The sequence below is a fragment of the Stenella coeruleoalba genome (assembly GCF_951394435.1).
Source record: "Stenella coeruleoalba genome assembly, chromosome: 9".
Classification (NCBI taxonomy): Eukaryota; Metazoa; Chordata; class Mammalia; order Artiodactyla; family Delphinidae; genus Stenella; species Stenella coeruleoalba.
In genome coordinates, this window is record NC_137155.1 from 17,454,130 (window position 1) to 17,472,965 (window position 18,836).

At 46.7% G+C, this 18,836-nt stretch overlaps 1 protein-coding gene across 10 annotated transcripts in view; it reads left to right on the plus strand.

Annotated features, from left to right (window-relative positions):
* ATXN7L1 (ataxin 7 like 1) overlaps positions 1–18,836 on the plus strand; it is a 402,335-nt gene that overhangs the window by 249,965 nt on the left and 133,534 nt on the right. The gene's annotated exons all lie outside the window — the stretch shown is intronic.

Consider the following 18,836-nt stretch of genomic DNA (forward strand, 5'->3'; position numbering starts at 1 on the left):
TCTCTCCACCTGATCCATAAGATCGGTGCGCTGCCTGCCTCGGGGGAGTTGTTGGTGCGGAATGACTGGCCAGAGGCGCCTTCCTGCAGGCACACCCAGAGCATGCGTTCATTCCTCTTCTCCCCGTGCCATCTCCCCATGGCCAGCAGCTGGACGCGGTTCATCCCTCTTCATATCCATAGAACTCTGTTCTCCAATGCCTCCCACCTTCTGCCGCGCACTTCACTTATCTGTGGACTGTCTCAGCACATCCGCCAGCTTCTAGGATCCTCTCAGGACTCGGGATGTACCTTTTCAGCTCTGTATTCCCAGCACCTAGAAATGCGTTCATGCATCCCCGGCCGTGGCCCCGGGAAGCAGAGCTGAGGTGCGGTGGGAGGGACACAGCCCAGGGTCCAGCACACCTGGGGCCAGATCCCAGCTGGGCCTTGCCCAGCCCTTAGACCCTGGACTTGTCACCGTTTTAAACGACAGGGGACTGGACCTGTGTTCTCTTGGAAACTTGCCCGTTCTTAGCACCTGTGATTCAGCTCCTGATTTTAGGGATCATATATCCAGAGAGATGGATGCATGGCAGCCTTCAAGATTTCAGTGACCTGCTTAAGTTAAATGAAATAAGGGTGTGTGTGTGTGTGTGTGTGTGCGTGTGTGTGTGTGTGTAGGCAGTTGGTTCTGAGGACTTTGGAGGTTGACAAGTAATGTGAAACAGTGAAAGCCATTGTGGAAAAATCATGAATTTTGGAGTCAAACAGACCCAAGTTACTAGCTGTGAGACCTTGGGCTAATTACGTGACCTTTCTGAGCCTCCTTTTCCTCTAGAATGAAGGCGATAGTTCCTGCCTTGCAGAGTTGCTATGAAGAACAGAGATAAAGTAGTTTCCTGGCACATAGTAAGGAAAGAAAGAAAGGGTAGCTATTATTGTCAATAAAGTTCGGCTATTTTTTATTAAGTTGAATGTTTCTTATGAAAAATGGGAAAACCAATTCAGTCAAGTGCTTCCTGCCTTCGTTTCTCTCCCTGTCTCGGGGGATGTGTGCGCAGAGGTCAGCCTGCGGACTCTGGCCTGTGATTCATCTTCGGCTTCCCACACTCTTGAGGCAGGACTTGTTGGCCTGAAGATGATTACATTGCCAGGAGTTCTGAGGATCTGCCTTTTATGAGTATGGTTTACATTCACATGCGGCCCCAGTGTCAGCTCCTTTGGAAACACCATGAAGCTCCCAGTGTCTCTCTGGGGTCCCTGCCGAGGTCCATCTGGCCTTGGCCGCCTCCCCGTATGGGGGTCATGTGAAGCCCCGCTCCCAGCACTGTCTGCTTTCCTGTTGCTCCTGACTTTGTGCCCCAAGCTGGTGTCCGAGACGTAAAAAGTAGGCATGCCCACTGCTCAGGAGACCCTCTGCTTGATGTAGGGGTAGGGGCTCCCTGCAGGCCATTTTCTGTGCCACCCTATCTGTGTGGGCCCCTTAGGTCCGTTTCCTCTGTACATGGGCCCTTTGGATACTTTTTAAACCTCTACCCAGGAGATCTAGGATTTTGAGGAATTGGTTTGTTTCTAAAGTCGCTTAGGTTAGTTGATGAGGTTATTTAGGCGTAGACAAGGGGAAAACAGAAAAAGCCTTGCCTTGGGCGTCCTGATCCCATTCGGCAGGCATCCCTGTCTCTCGTAGCTGTCCAGCCCAAGTTGTGGCTTTGACGCACTGACACGATGTAGGAGCCTCGTGGTTGGGAATAGCCTCCCTGGGGTCAGTCTGCCTAGATTCAAGTCCCAGCTCTTCCATTTATTAGCTGTGTGACCTTGGGCAGGTTACTTTGCCTCTCTGTGCTTCAGTCTCCTTATTCTTAAAATGGGATCGTAGTTTATCTCGTAAGATTGTTGTGATGATTAAAGGAACTCGCACGTGGGAAGTACTTAGCACAGTGGTGGAACAAAGTTTACTTTAGGAAAAAAAAAAAGTCAAGCTATTGTTAACCAAGTGATAAGCTACAGAGATTTATAATGAAATCTCTTCCAGAGAATATTCACTTATGATTACCATGGAGTGTGAGGGTGACATTTGTGACTCCTCCTCTTGTGTCGATGCTGTGGGTCCCAACCTCAACCCAGAGAGAGTGGTATTACCATATCTTCCGAAAAGAATCCTCTGTGTGTGGTGTGTGCATGTGTGTGGGGGGGGGAGCGGGGGCAGGGGGGCTCCCATCTGTGTCCACAAGCCTGTATGCAAGCTCAAAACTAGGAGGTGCAAGATACCTGCAATGGAAACATATTTTTATTACTTTTAGTAGTTGCATACGTTTAATCAATTTGAAATATTATAAGTAAAGGGAAGAATAATAGGCAGATCCAAGCTGTGGTGTTGTAACTGGGTTGAGCATTTATGGGATTGTATGATTTGCCTAAATGAAAGGAGTATGATTTTTTTTCTGTCCTTATCTCCTAATATATTTACATAATGAACTACCATGAAGAAGAGTTTCTCAGCGGCAGCACTGTTACCATTTGGGGCTGGATAATTCTGTTATGGGGGCGTCTTGTGCGTTGTAGGATGTCGAACAGCTTCCCTGTATTTTATCCACTGGATGTCAGTAGCAGCCCCCACCCCCAGTCATGACAGCGAAAACTGTCTCCAGGAATTGCCAGTGTCCCCTAGGTGACAAAATTGCCCCCAGTTGAAAACCACTGCCATAAAATATAACATCTCCATTTGTCCTATCATATTTTGTGCTTTTCTGTATTTAAGTTTTTCTCCACATTCAAGTGAGTGTGTGTGCACGGGTCATCAGGATAATTTCCCCACCACAGTCATATTCAAAGCATAAAACAAGATATGTTGCAGAAGTCCATAAAGTCTCAGTCCTCCCCACCTGAAAATCAAAAAAGGGGAAAAAATGGCAAAAGAAATAACCTATCCATATACACAGATCCTTCAGAATTTTTCAGCCACATTTGGTGCTTACCCTCCAAGCAGAGAACTATACAGCCCCACACCCCATCCATCAGACAGAGATAATCGTTGGATGTCACTGCTACTTAAATAATATACATGTTAGAACCAAAGAACCTAGTTGTCACTCAGTAGACAAGAGAGGATTAATTTTTGTCCCTCTCTCTCAGAGAGGGCTTTTTATTCCCTTTTCTGATTATATTTTTGAATGCCCTTCAAGTAGCTATTTTGCATGTTGATGGTGATGCAGTAGAATTTAATGAACTGTGAGCTGAAGCAGAGGGGCTGGGCTGCAAAATAAATGAGTGACAGCAACTGGCTGCTGGAGGTTGTTACCTCCAGCCCTCCCGTCCACATCCAGATGCCGATGCTGGGTGGGTACCCAGAGCAGCAGAGCCCAGCAGTGCCACACATGGAAGCCTCATTAACGAGGTTCCAAGGTTTCCTGCAATTGTTCTTTTTATTTTGTCTATCTCCGGGTGACCTCTAGTTGAGCAGGAAACAAACCATTTGTGCTTCTGAGCCCTAGAGAAAGTCGTCCCTCTCAATGCCAGTGCCCCTGGGCTTCCCGGGTATCATCACCGGCTAATTATCCTGCCAGAACTTCCTTTCTGAAAGTGTAGATTGCCACAGAGCAGGGCTGGAGTTTTTGGTCAATTAAGTTGAATTCATTTGTTGAGATTAAATTTCTGTTGTTGTTATTGTGGGTTGTCTTTTATGAGACTAGATTATTTATACCAGAGACGTATAAAATAATTAAAGTAAATTGGTCTCATCAAACATATTCTTTGTCAAGTCTGACAGTATTAACTAATAAGACTTGGCAAGAATGAGTGAATCTGTGCAAACTTGATTTTGTTAGTGGGATTCTTTTTTAACCTTAATTTGATGAATGGATCCCCGATTCAGAATTAACTCTTGGCTTGATATATCTTTCGGGTTCCTTATGATCAGAAACAATGTCTGCTGTTCTTTCTTCTTATTTCATCTTTCCATTGTCCCTGGTAAAGTGCAGTCATACGAGAGATCCTAAGGAAATCCCTATAATAAGAAGATCCCTAAGGAAAAAAATCACGGACTAACAAATGGCTCTGCCTTAAATCAAGCATCACAACTGAAAGAATCTACGATAAAGTGGGGCCACATTTTGCTCCACTTCACATGTTTGTATTTTGAACTTAGCGCTGCTCTAATTAGAATTAAAGGTGTGTCTAGAACATAGCAGGCTGACCTGGTCCCAAACCCTGGCTTTTCTTTTTTCTCTGCTAATGGCAGACAAAAATACCAAAGCCAACAATAAAGCTAATGTACTTATTGAGCACTTATATATGCTAAGATTTTTGTTAGCCACCCTAAGGTGCTGTGGTCATAGTATTCTCATCTCACAGCCAAGGACAGGGAGACTCAGAGGATTTAGGAAATTTCTTCAAAATCAGGCTGATGTAAGTCGCAGAACCAAGGTTCCAATCTATGTCTGACTCTAGATCACTTTAACCACTGTACTGGTTCAATGTTTTGGATCTCAAACTCCCTGCAGCAGTGTAACTACACTTCCATACAGAAAGGTTGTTTTGGTCCCCTGTAGGATGCTGGGGACTAAATGCAGTGCTTGGGGGCACCTGAGCTCCCTGTTTCTTTCTCATCTTTCTAACCTATGCCACTGATCTTGTCTGCTTGTTGGCTTAGGTAAAGAACTTGGGCACAATTTTGAGGGAATTCAGAAAGGAGGAATAAATCAGTTACAGTTCATGTTTTGAGAGCCACAGCATTTGCATAGACCTTTAAATATCAAAAAGTAAAAAGAAGCAAGCTTGCAGAAGAGGTGGAGTGGGTACCACCATCAGTTCTGTCTTTAGCTTCTTGTTCATCTCCAGCAAATGAGCAGATCCATGAGACGCTCCCCCCGTCAAACAGTAGATGGTTTCCTCTAAATTCAATGGAATTCCCTTTTCTTGCAAGTTTCTGTAAACCAGGTAAAATTTTACAAGTAAACAAACCAAGGACTTCCCTGGTGGTTCAGTGGTTAAGGGTTAAGACTCCGTGCTTCCACTGTAGGGGGCGCGGGTTCAATCCCTGGTCAGGGGAGCTAAGATCCCACATGCCACATGGCATGGCCAAAAAAAAAAAAGCATATATAACGGCTCAGCTCAAATTTAGAGATAGATTAAGAGGATCTTCATAACTTTAGCATTTTTTTTACTTTAGTATTATTGAATTCATCTTTAATTGAAAAAAAAAACTTACAGTTATAATCTCATTCAAGCCTGTTTCTTGAAGGCTGAATCTCTTGGATTACATTCTCTAGAGTCACATAGCTTTGATTCGTTAATTTATTTTAAAAATATTTATTGAGCACCTACTGTATGCTAGGCATTGTTCTAATGCTGCAGATACAGTGGTGAATGAGACAAATAAGAGTGTGAGTTTCTAGGGCTTCCCTGGTGGCGCAGTGGTTGAGAGTCCGCCTGCCGATGCAGGGGACACAGGTTCGTGCCCTGGTCCGGGAGGATCCCACATGCCGCGGAGCGGCTGGGCCCGTGAGCCGTGGCCGCTGAGCCTGCACTTCCGGAGCCTGTGCTCCGCAACGGGAGAGGCCACAATAGTGAAAGGCCCGCGTACCACAAAAAAAAAAAAAGAGTGTGGGTTTCTTGAAGCCTGTGTTTTGGTAGGTTAAATAATGTATTGATAAACAATAATGTGATTGAGCTGTAGGTAGAGCACACCAGGTGAGGTGTGTTTGAGGGCTTCAGAGAGGTGGGGGGGACCACTACTGTAGAGCCCTGTAGAGCAGAGCCCAAAGTTCGGGCTTCATTCCAGGTGTGGTGAGAAGACACGGGAGGACCCTGTGTGAGGGAAAGACATCATCTGGTTTGTGTTTTTAGAAGGTCACTCTGGCTGCTTGGAGCCTGGGAGACCTCATAGGGACTGATGCATAGCTGTGAAGGTGGATAACAAAGGATAAACTTGAGATCTATTTTGGAAATGTAGCTGACAACATTTGCTGGTGGATTGAGGTGGAAAAGGGAGAGGTCAACATTTAGGGTTAGTTAGAAGGGGAATGGCCAGTGACCTGGTAGGAAAAGCAGCAGAAGATGACAACATGGGAGCCAAGAGAAGAAAGTGTTTTGTAGAGCCAGTCAGATGCCAAGCGGTTGAGTGAGAGGAGAAAAGAGAAGAGGTCGCTAGTTGCCACTAAAGGCTGCTGTTGACCTTGACAATAGCCATTTTAATGTCTTTGGATTTTTTTTCCCAAGTACAGATGACTTCATTTTTACATCACTGATAGACCTCTTTTTAGGCTAGCAACACCCTAAGTGTTTTCCTACATTTCTGCTGAGCTTAGCTACCACCCGACTAAATTGTTAGCTGGTCCCTGTGCCCCCTGCATCCCCCCCGTCCTATGGTACCGATCACTGTGCAGCAGTCACCTGTGAGCACTAGGTACTGAGCTCCCAAGCGCTGAGGCTGTGTCTTTTGCATCCCTGAGTCCCAGCCTGGAGCACATTTCCTGACTTGGGGCACAGACAGGCAGAAAGAAGGACTCTTCCAACCCCAATTCAGGTGCTTTTGGCACTCCCCACTTTACCAAGATTCGCATATATGACAGCCATCGCAAATGCTCGTTTACTTATCCACCCTGTTGCATGCGCATGCGCACGCACAGATACCCCCGCCCCCCAGACTAGGAGTTTCAAGGAGTCCTGTCATCGTGCTCACCATTGTGTTCCCTGAGTTAACACGATGAATGCTGAATCTACTATTGGTGCTCAATACACTTTTTAAAAAATGAATCTTGGAAGAAAGGAGGGAGAAAGTGAGCATGGAAGGAAATTGGCTTCCCAGTTGTGAGTAAGCCACATTCCATGGGTAAGCGAGGACATTCGTTTAGAAGATGTTGCTCCTTCAAAGAGAATGACTGTCTGCGTTCAGGTGCAGTTGGAGAGGTTGATGCAGGGGAACCGTCCTTCCTCACTGAGCACTGGTGAGGCTGCTCCTTTGATCCCTGACCACAGCTGAGTTCTGGAAGGCTGACACTGTAACATGACCCCCGGCTTCTGACTCATCACTGGCTTGTCCTCGCTGTATGGTCTGCTCCCTTCCATTCCTCGGAGCTGTATCAACCGAGAAAAATTAGGGGAACAGCCATCGCTTTATTTAAATGAGAGCGAAGAATGTTGCCAGCACTGATTCAAAAGGTCATCTTGGCATTGTCCCCATCCGAAGCAATGCGCAGAACAGGGTTTCCGAAGCAGCGTTCCCTCCCCATAGTAGTGCATCTGTGCTCTGAGAGCTGGAGTCTGGGGGCACACACATGCTTGGGGAAGACCGCATGCCAGAGTACCCTCTGGAGGTTCTCGGCAGCTGTCAGTCCATCAGAGCACTCAGAGGTCTTGCAGTAAAAAACAAAAATGCGCCTCTTTCGATTTGGAGTCCCATCGCTCTGAATTTATCAGAGTTCACCCATGTGCACTGGGTGATGGTGATGATGATGATAATAATAATAATGCACTTTTTTGGATTAATAGTGCAGTGCCACATACAAGCCCACTCCTTCTTCTGGTGTCCAAGCAGAGAAACAAAGCTCTTTTCCAATCCTGGAGGAGAAACTGGCCACGAAGAGAGCCCACTCTCCCCAAACCATATCTACCGTACTTTATGAGTGGAAGGGTTTTCAAGGGTGGGCTTGATTATCCATCCTTTTCACCTCGCGCCCTAATGCTAGAGCCCAGCTCCCATCCAAACTGCCACTCCACCATCACAATTTTCGTTTTGGAAGAGCATCTGGAGTATGCGCTCCGGGAGCTGATTCTGAGTGCTTTGCCTGGGGTCACTGAGAGTTCCCTCCCAAAGTGTCACATATGAGGCACCATGTAGAGGCTCACCTTGGGGCTGGGGGGGCGGGGCAGGGAGTCTCTAAAGAAGGTTCCCAGCCCTATTGTTTCTAAAGTCCAAGTGCTTCTTCCCATATCATGTGTATATTTACTATGGCAGGGTTTTTTTTTTGTCTTCTGGAAAAGGTGCTGTTAAGTTGATGTGGCCTCTTACCATCGGTGGCATACTGGAATTGAGGAAATCCTGTAGTGAAGAGCTTGCCCAAGGCCTTTCCTTTGGTCTTTCATGGGGCCAGGCACTACTGAAAAATGAGTGCACATTGGGGAATTGCTGTGTAGGAGACGCGTGGGAAATAAATACATCCAGGGGAAAATGTAAATCGAGGGGAGTAAATGATGAAAAAATAAGTAAACAATTTCACTATGATGAATCTTACTTCACGTGGAATGAATAATCTTTTTTTTTTTTCCAGAGAAAGCAACTCTGGTCTTTGTTTTACAAAACTGGAGCTATGGACTTCTGTCTAAGGGTTGGTTTCTGACTAACCCTGTTACTTGCTTGTTTATTAGCATCGTAGATGCTTTGCTTTTCTCTCCCAGGAATTATTTCTTCAAATTCCTGAGGCTTCTCCAGAGATGCATTTTTCTCAGATGAGTATGGCTTCCCTGGTGGGGTGGCTACGATTTTCCACTCGTCTCGCTAAGTGGCTGTCCCCACCCCGTAGGTATCCCTCTCAAACAAGCCGCCCCCATCAGGAGCGCTGCTGCCCAGTCCCCAGCAGTGAGGTCCCATTAACACCAGCCCCGACTGACCCCTGACTCAGTGACCTGCATGACAGTCAGCTCTAGGGCATCGTCTGATGGCGGCACTCTCTCCAGGTGCGTATGAATTAAGTCACCGGAGCGTTGAAAGGGGAAGGACCTGGACAGCAGCTCTGAAAATTCTGGTGCCACTTTTTCAGCTGCCCGTGTCATGTGCTTACCACTGTGACACTCACCCGAGGGGGTAGTTGGTGGGAAGCCTCTGTGCTGACGACACACCTCTGCCTAGGATACTCTTTGATGGGGGGCAGTGTTGGTGATGTTTGAGAAGGATTGAGAGACCAGTGAGGAGGCCCAGGGCAGGGGGAGTGGTCCCCTGAGAGCTGCCCCAACTCTGTGGCTTGCTTGTGAGCCAGGGAACCACAGGGCTGTTTTGACCACCACAGGTGTCCGTGGCACAGGCAGAAGAGCTCTGGTCCTCTCTTTTATTTTCTTACTGCTCCATCTCCCCCGCCCCTGCTGGCCCACAGAACTTGCAGACCTATCATCAGTGCGATTTGATCAGTATCACCCCATCCTGCATTCTATTCTTTTTAGGTTGTTTGGTGTTTTTCTTTTTAATATTTCTTTCATTATTCAGCCAGCACTGGAATTGTGTTGAACTGGCAGCACAGTCCAGAGGAAGTGGTTGGTTTGGGATCGATTTGGGGGGCTTTCTACCCCAGGGACACATGGACCTATATTTTTCTTGTGTGTCTCCTGTGCAGCATTCCGCAATCATTTTTAAGAAGTGCTTGGCCCTGTGAACAAGCAGACAGAGGGTCCTATGTAAACTGTTAACTACAGAATTTGCTCGGTTCCAGGACCCTACTGATTGTAGGATGCCACATCAGTTGAATGGCACCTTTGCCCAGGTGACTAGAGCACTGCTAGGACAGTCTCTGCGTCCAGCCAGTAGTGGCTAGCAGCAAGAGATGGGTATAGTGTGATAGAATAGGGCACAGTCTGGGGAATGAGCCAACCGCAGCTTCTGGTGCTGTACGACTAGGTTGTAGTTAACCCACGCACACCCCTTCTTTTCTTCCTGGAGTCAGGTACTTCACCTTCCCTTTGGGTTAGAATTTAGTTCAAAGTACAAAATAATGAAGCTATAATGGCTTGGGGAGTTTCCTGTTTCTGGTGATACCCATGACAAATGTCATATAAATTAACCTGGTCCCATAGCAACTAGGCCACACATAGAAAAAAAAAAATCACATCATTGCCAATTAGTAATTAAGGAGCGTAGTTTTAGTTTCCAAATGTAAAGGGTGGTGACGGGGGGCCTTACTCTTGTTTTATTTTTGATTTCTCGTTTCATTTGTGATCGCCAGGGAAAGTTATGTTACCTGTTTTATAACTTAGAATATCTCCTTTGTGATCATGCTTTTTTCTTTTTAATGTGTCATATGTTATTAGAAAACTTGTATAATCTCTCTTTTATGTGCAGGGTTCCATATATTAATTGTTTATTTTGTTATTCAAATCCTATTTATCCTCACCATTTTTGTCCGCTTGGTCTATAGTTTCTGAGAAGGGAGTTTTAAGTCTACTATGATGGTTGTGTGTCAGTCTCTCCTGAAATTCTAACACCTTTTGCAGTACAATTTTCAGGCTGTGCTATTGGATACATGTAAGTTTATGACTCATGTCATTTTAGTGGTGGAGTCTTCGTCCCTATTAATGCTTTTGCCTTAGGTCCTATTTTATCTGATTAACATTGCCACCTAATTTTCTTTTGGTCAATGTGTATTTGCCTTATCTCTTTCCAATCTTTTATTTTCAACCTTTCTGTGTCATTTTGTTTTAGGTGTCTCTCTTGTAAGTAGTATATAGCTGGCTTTTTTAAAAGTCCAATCTGATAGTGTCTTTTAATAGGTGAGTTTTATCCATTTACATTTATTGTGATTACTTTATATATTTGGACTTATCTCTGTCTTTTAATTTGCATTCTGTGTACCTTGCATTTTATTTGTTTTTGTTTTCCTTTCCTGCCTTCCCTTAAATTAGCAGTTTTCTTAACCGTCTTGCCATTTTCCCCTCTGCTAGCTTGGCCACAATAGATTTTATTTTATTTCTTTACCTATCTATTTAAATCTATCTATTTATTTAGTGCATTAAGTTTTTAACATGTATACTGAACAATAATTTTTTCTCATAAAGAATACGGTTGTTCAGGATCTCTATCTTCTCAAACAACATAGATTTTTACATACATATCCCACTTAAAGTCAACTGGTAATTACAACAAAGAATTGAAATCCTGGCTCAAAACATTGCCATGCGTTCTCAGCCTCCTGATTCCCAAGAGGATTATGATTGATTTACAAAGCATGAACTTTTTGCTAATTCACTCTGTTTTACACCCTGGGGTGTTTCGGGTCATATCTCTAGTTCAGAGTAATACATTCATTCCCAGCTCATAAAAACCTTTCAAGTTCCTGAAAATGTTCTGAAGTAGGATTGGACAAAAGAGAGCTCAGAATCATACAGCCCACTCTTAGGACCTGTTCCCATAAATCCTGTTTGTCACTTGTAATGATTTCCAGTGTGAAAATCAAGGGGTTCCTCCCTGTTAACACCTGCTTACTTATCCCTTGTTACCCCAAATTTAATGTGCATATAAGCCCCCTGGGGGTTTCTTGCTAAAATGCAGATTTGAATTCAGCAGGTTTGTGTTTCTAACATGCTCCCGGGTGATGCTGGCGCTTTTGGTCCATGGACCACACTTTGAGGAGCAAGTGCTTGGAGAATAAAATGTAGTTAGTTAAAAGTGGGGCTTCGGGGCTTCCCTGGTGGCGCAGTGGTTGAGAGTCTGTCTGCCGATGCAGGGGGACACGGGTTCATGCCCTGGTCCGGGAAGATCCCACATGCCGCAGAGCGGCTGGGCCCGTGAGCCATGGCCGCTGAGCCTGCGCGTCCGGAGCCTGTGCTCCACAGCGGGAGAGGCCACAGCGGTGAGAGGCCCACGTACCACAAAAAAAAAAAAAAAAAAAGTGGGGCTTCGGCTCCAGGTCAAGGTTCCTTGATACTTCACGGAACAGCAGATTCCAGAAGAAGCATTTTCTTTAGATTGATGGAGTTCGGGATCATTTCAATTTTGAAGATCTCCTTAAGGCCCTGCAGAGCCCTCCCACCCCTCTCCTGGCCCAGAGCCAGAAGTAAGTGCTCGTTCAGACCCATGCGAAGTCCCTCTTACCTCCATCCCACTGGAGGTCAGCACAGCACATGCTTTGACTCTCAAGCTTGTCACTGTGTCATTTAGATGTGACTCTGTGAGTCAGTGCCCCGAGGAAGAGCTTGCCTGGGGCCAGGGGCAGGCTTCCTGGTAATTTATGGCTAAGACAAGCTTTTAATAGAGATACACTTTTAAACAGTAACCAGGAAAAAGGTTCTCTCTTCTTAACGGGTACCCATTTATAGGACTCAGCTGTTGAAGCTCAAGGGTAGCGTTAGGCTTAAGTTTAATCTTCTGTGTACCGTAATTTACAGCACTGAGTAAAGCATTGTACATATAACTATTTCAGTCATTTGCTATGATAAATAGCTATTGCTCTTGGCGGAACAGAAACGCCATCTCTGCTTTCCACTTATGAATACTGAATAGTCTCAGGCAGGCTTTTGCTGTAAGTTTTTAAAGGGGAAATCCCCACCGATCACATCTCCTCAGTGGCCCAAAATGTCATTTCCCTGCTGTGTGCACCAGTCAGTGCTCGATCCAGATGGCAGTTCTGCAGCACACGTGTGTTGCTGGTGAATGTTGCACAGGGCAAGCCCAACAGCTCCAGGTCCGAGCCCTGCTGAAGGCTGCAGTTTTGCACCGAATGCCTTGAGCTGTTAGGTAGGAGATTTAGCTAGTGGCAGGAAGCCACCAACAGGGATCAGGGATCTATCTTAGAGGTGATAATGTGATGCAGGAAAAATAGAAGGGGTGTGAGTCTGTTGGATTCCTGACAGTGAAAGGATGGTGTCAGCTAGGGAAATTGAAACTAATAGGGGCAAAAGGAGAGGGGAAATGCCCAGGCTATAAATCTCTAGGGATAAACTCTTTGGGAACTCAGAGACGCACATGCTTTCCACCAGACTTCCCTTAGTTCACATACTTTATTCCCTGCCAGCTGGGAGGAGGCAAAATGGATATTCAAATATGACGCTCAGGTCAAGTGAGCAGTTTGTCCCAGAAATCCAAGTCCAAGTTGGCTGGTTACCCTAGACTCAGGCTCCCAGAAATCCCCCCAGTTTCTTTCCCATGGACGACCTTTCTGCACCAGAGGGACTGAAATCTTTAGACTAGCATTCTTTGGTTTGTCTCACATGTATGAGTACCCACTGTGTGCTCGTTAAGTCCTCCAAGTATTGCACTGGATGGTGAGATAAGGACTCAAGGGCGAACGTAAGCAGAGATGGTGAACGAGTGAAACAGTGAGCTCTTGCCTGCTTTTGAATCCTGTGACGTAGACGGTCTTCTGCGGTCGCACTCCCAAATGCCACTTCTCAGCAGTATGTCTAGAAGGTGATTCCTTTGAAAACAGAGATGAGAGACTTCTGTTCTCACTACCGCCTTTGGAGGGTGATCATATATCTTTAGAAATATCTACAGCGTCTTTACGAAGCACTCTCTCATAGCGTGTTCATTTTGATTTGAGTAACAACTCAGTAAGGTAGACTGCTGGGGGCTGGCTCCCCAGATTTGGGAGCTCAAAGAAGTTTAGCGACTTTCCTAACGTCACACAACCGATAGGGGCACAGCCGGGACTAGTCCTCAGGACTCCTGACTCTCACCCCAGGGCATTTGCCCTGAACAGAGACCCCAGTGAAAAAAAATGCACAGCAGCCACCGAATAGTGTGTCCACGATCGGAGGCAAATTCACCTTTATGAAACTTCCAACCTTTGTAGTTTCTAATTCCAGGCTCCGGGCAACGAACACATCCTCTGGCTCTCTCGTATCTCTTTCACCTGGGATCTGAGCTTTCTTTAATAAGTATTTGAAAAACAGTCTTACAGTGATGACTCTGAAGGACTGTTATTCAGTCTGCCTATAAGGTTATGATCTACCTTTTATTTCTTGGCCTGAAGATTCCATCAGAAGAAGGTTACGGTCATTTCAGCAGACGCTGAAGGCGGTGGGTTGCGTTCTGCACGCGAATAAATCCGCTCAGCATTCTGATTAGTTATAACGGGTGATGAGAGAATTGTGCAGACTGAAAACTCCACATATGTCTTTCATGCATGTAAGCCTACTAATGAGAATGGGTTTTGGCAGAAAGCTAAGCATTGATGTTCCTGCCACTGGACCTTAGAGTTGCTCGTTAGTATTCTGGGAACTGGAGTGCAGACACAGATACAGTACGACTTGATCTTGACAGCATCTCTCATTCCCAGGCCTTCGCTAAGTTTGTTAAACAGGAAGATGAGAGAAAGCAATCTGGAGAGAGGATTGTATAGAAGTGGCTCAAGAGACCTGGCAGTTTAGGACTCCTTGGAAACCTTGCTGTGACCTCCCACCTCTCCTTACCCATCTGTGGAATGGGCATGGTGACTGTGCTCCAAGGTTATTATTCCAAATGATAAACTTGAGAACACCTTGGCATGTGACTTGTGCTATAAATACTCCTCGCTGCCACGTGGAAAATAGGAGTTTTCAGCTGAAGTGTATAATGAGGTGAGGCAGGGAACATCAGTCCCTGGCAGCAGGAGTGTTGCCAGAGGTGGGAGGTGTGCGGGGAGGGGTCCAGATGCTCGCCTAAGGAAGGAGAACAGAGAGACCGTCTGTGAAGCATCTGGGGGCATCATGGTGGAATGTTCAAAACAAACAAACACAGAATAAGCGTTTGGACGTCTGGCCTGAACTTTGAAACCAGTCAGGGGGATTGGAGATGAGCCTGTGTCTTTTCACATTGCAGGCTCTGTGCTCCAGCTCCGGGCATCCACTGAATCCAGAGGCCTGGGAAGGAGAAAGGCCTGGCCTAACCAGGACCCACGTGGGCTTCAGCTGCTGTGTTTGAAGGCGGGTTGTGTTGGAAAGGTAGCAGCAAGGGGTTAGCGCCAGCCAGAGCCTGAAGCCAAGCTGTCTGGGCGTGACTGTGGCTCTGCCACTGACCAGCTAGGTGACCTTCAGCCGAAGCCTCAATCTCTCTGTGCCTCAGTTTCCCCCATCTACAAAATGAGGATAATATTAGTACCTGTCTCAAAGACTGTCAGGAGGATAAAATGAGTAGATACCAGCACAGTGCTTAGAATAGGCACCTGGCATCTGTATATGTAAGCGTAGCGAAGCACTTCCCCAGCCTTGCGAATTCCGGCACATGGCGGAGAAGAAACACGAAGTGGATGGGCTGAGGAACGTTCACCTCCAGAGGACTGAGTGTATCAACCATGAATTATATGGTCAATTCCCAGAGAGGAAGCATCAGCTGGAAAGAAGGAAGACGGGTCACAGCCAGAACGATGCCCAGCCTTGGCTGGACCAGCGGCTGTAGGGAGAGGCGTGGTGGAGGACTCAGGTTATGCTCGGGTCTTGAAACCAACTTGAAACTCCAGTGTGCCTTCTCCCTGCCCCCAGGGAAGTTGGAAGCTTGGGGTGGAGGGAGGTCTGTATCCACAAAAGCAGATTCCAGTGGCCAGTGTCCTAGGAATTTTTATCTCCTTATCTTACACAAGTCAGTCTTTCCCAGAGTCATTTGCTGATATGGTATCTCTGCTGTGGAATCCTACAGAATCATTCCCCTGTTATCTGTCTGCCTCAACGTGGGGAAAAAAATCCCTCTCATCTGGAACTCTTGTCTAATGCCTGCCATCCTGCCTCACAGCAGTGTGTGGGCAGGTCTGCTCTGTGCTGTACACATCTTCAGAATGGCTGGATTTCAGGCTTTCAGAGCAAGTGTCTTTAAATCCGCTGGTGAAAGGAGACAGCAATCATCTGCCGGTTGGTGTTTGCCAAAATGTGGCCTCATAACAGAATGAAGTGATGGCTGCTGGCATGAAACCTGGTTCCCCCTGGGAGTACACCCAGCCTGAACAGCTCCTTTAAAACCAGAAACAATTTGTCATCTTTGATTCTCTTCCAGCACTGTCCCTGTCACAGGTAGATAAATGAGGCGGCGTATGGGTGTCCAAATGCAGGATCATCTAATCCCAGCGGTTTCCCGTGGAGCCATCACTCCGTGAGGGTGGAGAGCACAATGGGATGGTCCCCAGCTTCGGCATTGTAACCATCAGCAAATTGTTTCCTCGCGTGTGCCACTTATATGTGTGAAATGCTTTCTCAGAATCTCGCAGCCTCCAGCGTGCCTTCGATAGGTGCGTTCCCCATTTCAGAATCCTGAAATAAATCATAACACTGGTAAGCTCAACATCTCATGTCTGTAGTTCCGTGGAATGCCACTAATCAAATCAGTGTCTCAGCAGAAGCCAACAAGCACCCCTGAATTAGAACTAGGGGTTGGACTTGATGTTCTAAAAAGCCTTGATTACAGAAAGCCGATGGTGAAGGAGGATGTATTTGGGTTCACCTCAAGTTGCGTGCTCTGTATGTGGCTTGAAAGATACCTGTGTGGTCTTCTACACAGCCCACGTGGACTTCAGATTTTCTCAGCTGCATAAAACTAAAGTCACCAGGTTATTCCCAAGAATGCAACAGGCAGAAGCGGTCTCCTGATGCCTCTTAGTTGCCTCGTGGGTGAGCTGTGACGCCCCCGTAAATGAACGCTAGGCCTGTGTGGTGGATAAACTTGGCTGGCCAGGGCAGGCCTTTTGCTTGTGTCAAGGGGCTGAGTGTGTTACTGGTCCAGCCAGACAGCTTTGGTTTCTTCTGTGGCCACCAGTGATACCTTCCACCCCTGCAGCAGCCGGGTTAACTGGGCATCAATCATCCCGAGGGCCCAGGCTTGGCTGGATTAACTCAACTTCATGCGTAACCACAGGAAAGTTATCTGCCCCAATAGTGTTTCAGTGAATCCTTGAACGTCACTGAAGCGGCCTGAGAAAGGAACAAATGTGGAGCATCTTCTCAAAACGAGATCTGCTGAGCATCGAGCAGATTCTCACACAGGCAACCAGTGCCGGTGACCAGGAAGAGTTGGTGGCCAGTTCCTCATGACCCATGGTACTGACGGAAGAGTGCAGCGTGAACTTTAATATTTAAAAATAAATCCCCCAATTGAGCTTTAGCCAGTGGTTCATACTAGCGGTCTTCTAGGGGAGGGTATATTTCCTTTTATGTTCCCCCAATTAATAAGCAGCAAAATGACCCAGTGGGGCTTCGACTACAGCACAGGATAATTCGCGTGGGGTTAAAAGATGGGTCTGGGGCTTCCCTGGTGGCGCAGTGGTTGAGAGTCTGTCTGCCGATGCAGGGGACGCAGGTTCGTGCCCCGGTCCGGGAGGATCCCACATGCCACGGAGCGGCTGGGCCCGTGAGCCATGGCCGCTGAGCCTGCGCGTCCGGAGCCTGTGCTCCGCAACGGGAGAGGCCACAGCAGTGAGAGGCCCGCGTACCGCAAAAATAAAAAAAAAAGATGGGTCTGGGTCCCTGTTCCTGCCTCTTCCAGCCTCTGTTCTTCACCTGTATAGCCTGTTTGCTGCATCTACTTTATAAGGTTGGGGAGGATCAAATGAGTTAACAAATGTAGAGATATCGAGTCCAGTCATAGGAAGCACGATACATCTTAGCTCTAAGGCTGAATAAGGCATCTTACTTACAGAAAAAGAGGGGAGGAAGTGTGACTTCACGGAAGATGATGAAACAACAGAATAGCTTGTTCGTTAAAAGACAGGCACAGGGCTTCCCTGGTGGTGCTGTGGTTGAGAGTCCGCCTGCCGATGCAGGGAACACGGGTTTGTGCCCCAGTCCGGGAAGATCCCACATGCCGCGGAGCGGCTGGGCCCGTGAGCCATGGCTGCTGAGCCTGCGCGTCCGGAGCCTGTGCTCCGCAACGGGAGAGGCCGCAGCAGTGAGAGGCCCGCGTACCGCAAAAAAAAAAAAAAAAAAAAAAGACAGGCACAAAACTAAGTGAATCTTTAAGGTAGTTCTGCATTTCATTCATGGTGGGATCACATAATCTTTTTTTTTTTTTTTAAGCTAAAAAGGCTGAGCCAGCTGTACATGATATATTAAACCCACACATTTACTTACTTTAGAAAAGTTACTATTTTGAGAGTATGATCATTCCTGGAAAAAAAAACAATTTTGGTGTGCCTCCTGTCCATTGAAAAGACTCTTTACATGTAAAGAGTGGTTTCCATTCCTTGAATCTGTGTCTTCGAGTTCTCCTCTCTTCTCACGCTTTGTCACAAAGCAAGGGAAGGAAGGACCATGAAATCCTTGAGGAAGGAGTTCCTTCCAGTTCCGCTTCATCGCCCCAGAGTGTCTGGCAAATAGTAGGCACTCAGTCAACGTCTTATGAATGAATGATTTAGATACTTAATCCTTTAAGTCAGTGATATTCAGCCTTTAGCCGTGCATCAGAATTGTTCCTTTGGGGTGGTGGGAGGGGTTCATTTAAATACAGGTGACTGGGTCCCACCCCCAGAGTTTCTGCCTCAGTGGGTCTGGGGTCAGGCCCAAGAACTTGCATTTCCACCAAGCCAGCAGGTGATGCGGATTCTGTTCCCCCAGGGACTGTACTTTGAGAACCACTGCTTTGAGGGCCACTCCACTTTTCCAAGCCTTCCAAAATATTGACATCTATAACTGTCTGACCTTGCCCCGTAGAACTGAGATATAAAATTGCTAGGGTTTGATCAGATGGAAGAGCTGCCTGAATTATTTTTTTACCAAAAACTACATCGTGCCTCTTGTACGATTATGAGAGAAGCGAGAATGGGATCTCCTCCTCCTTTATGACTGTGGCAGGACACAGCCAGCGGGCTGGGGTAGCGGGGCGCACCTTGCAACATTTAAGCCAGATTACATCTCCATCCAGTTCTGGAATCCACACTTAGTGTCAGATGCACTTAACTGCAAAGTTGAAACGAGACATGACCTTTTGCAGAAGCTGCAGATGAGCAGAAAGGGTACAGGAGAGATGCATATGATACATAAGGGAACACGTTATTTTGGTTATTTTGCAAAGTCTTTTCCTGCTGCCTGTCGGCCTAAGTAAAGTCATTAAGCCCCACCGAGTTCACAGACGAGGGAATTGCATAGCCTGAGGAAGGCTGCTCTCTGCAAAGAGTCATTCTCCTAATGCCAGATGTCACTTCGGATCGTAGGCAGGGAGCTAGAATTCCAAACCCAGGCCACAGGGGAGCTCCTCCC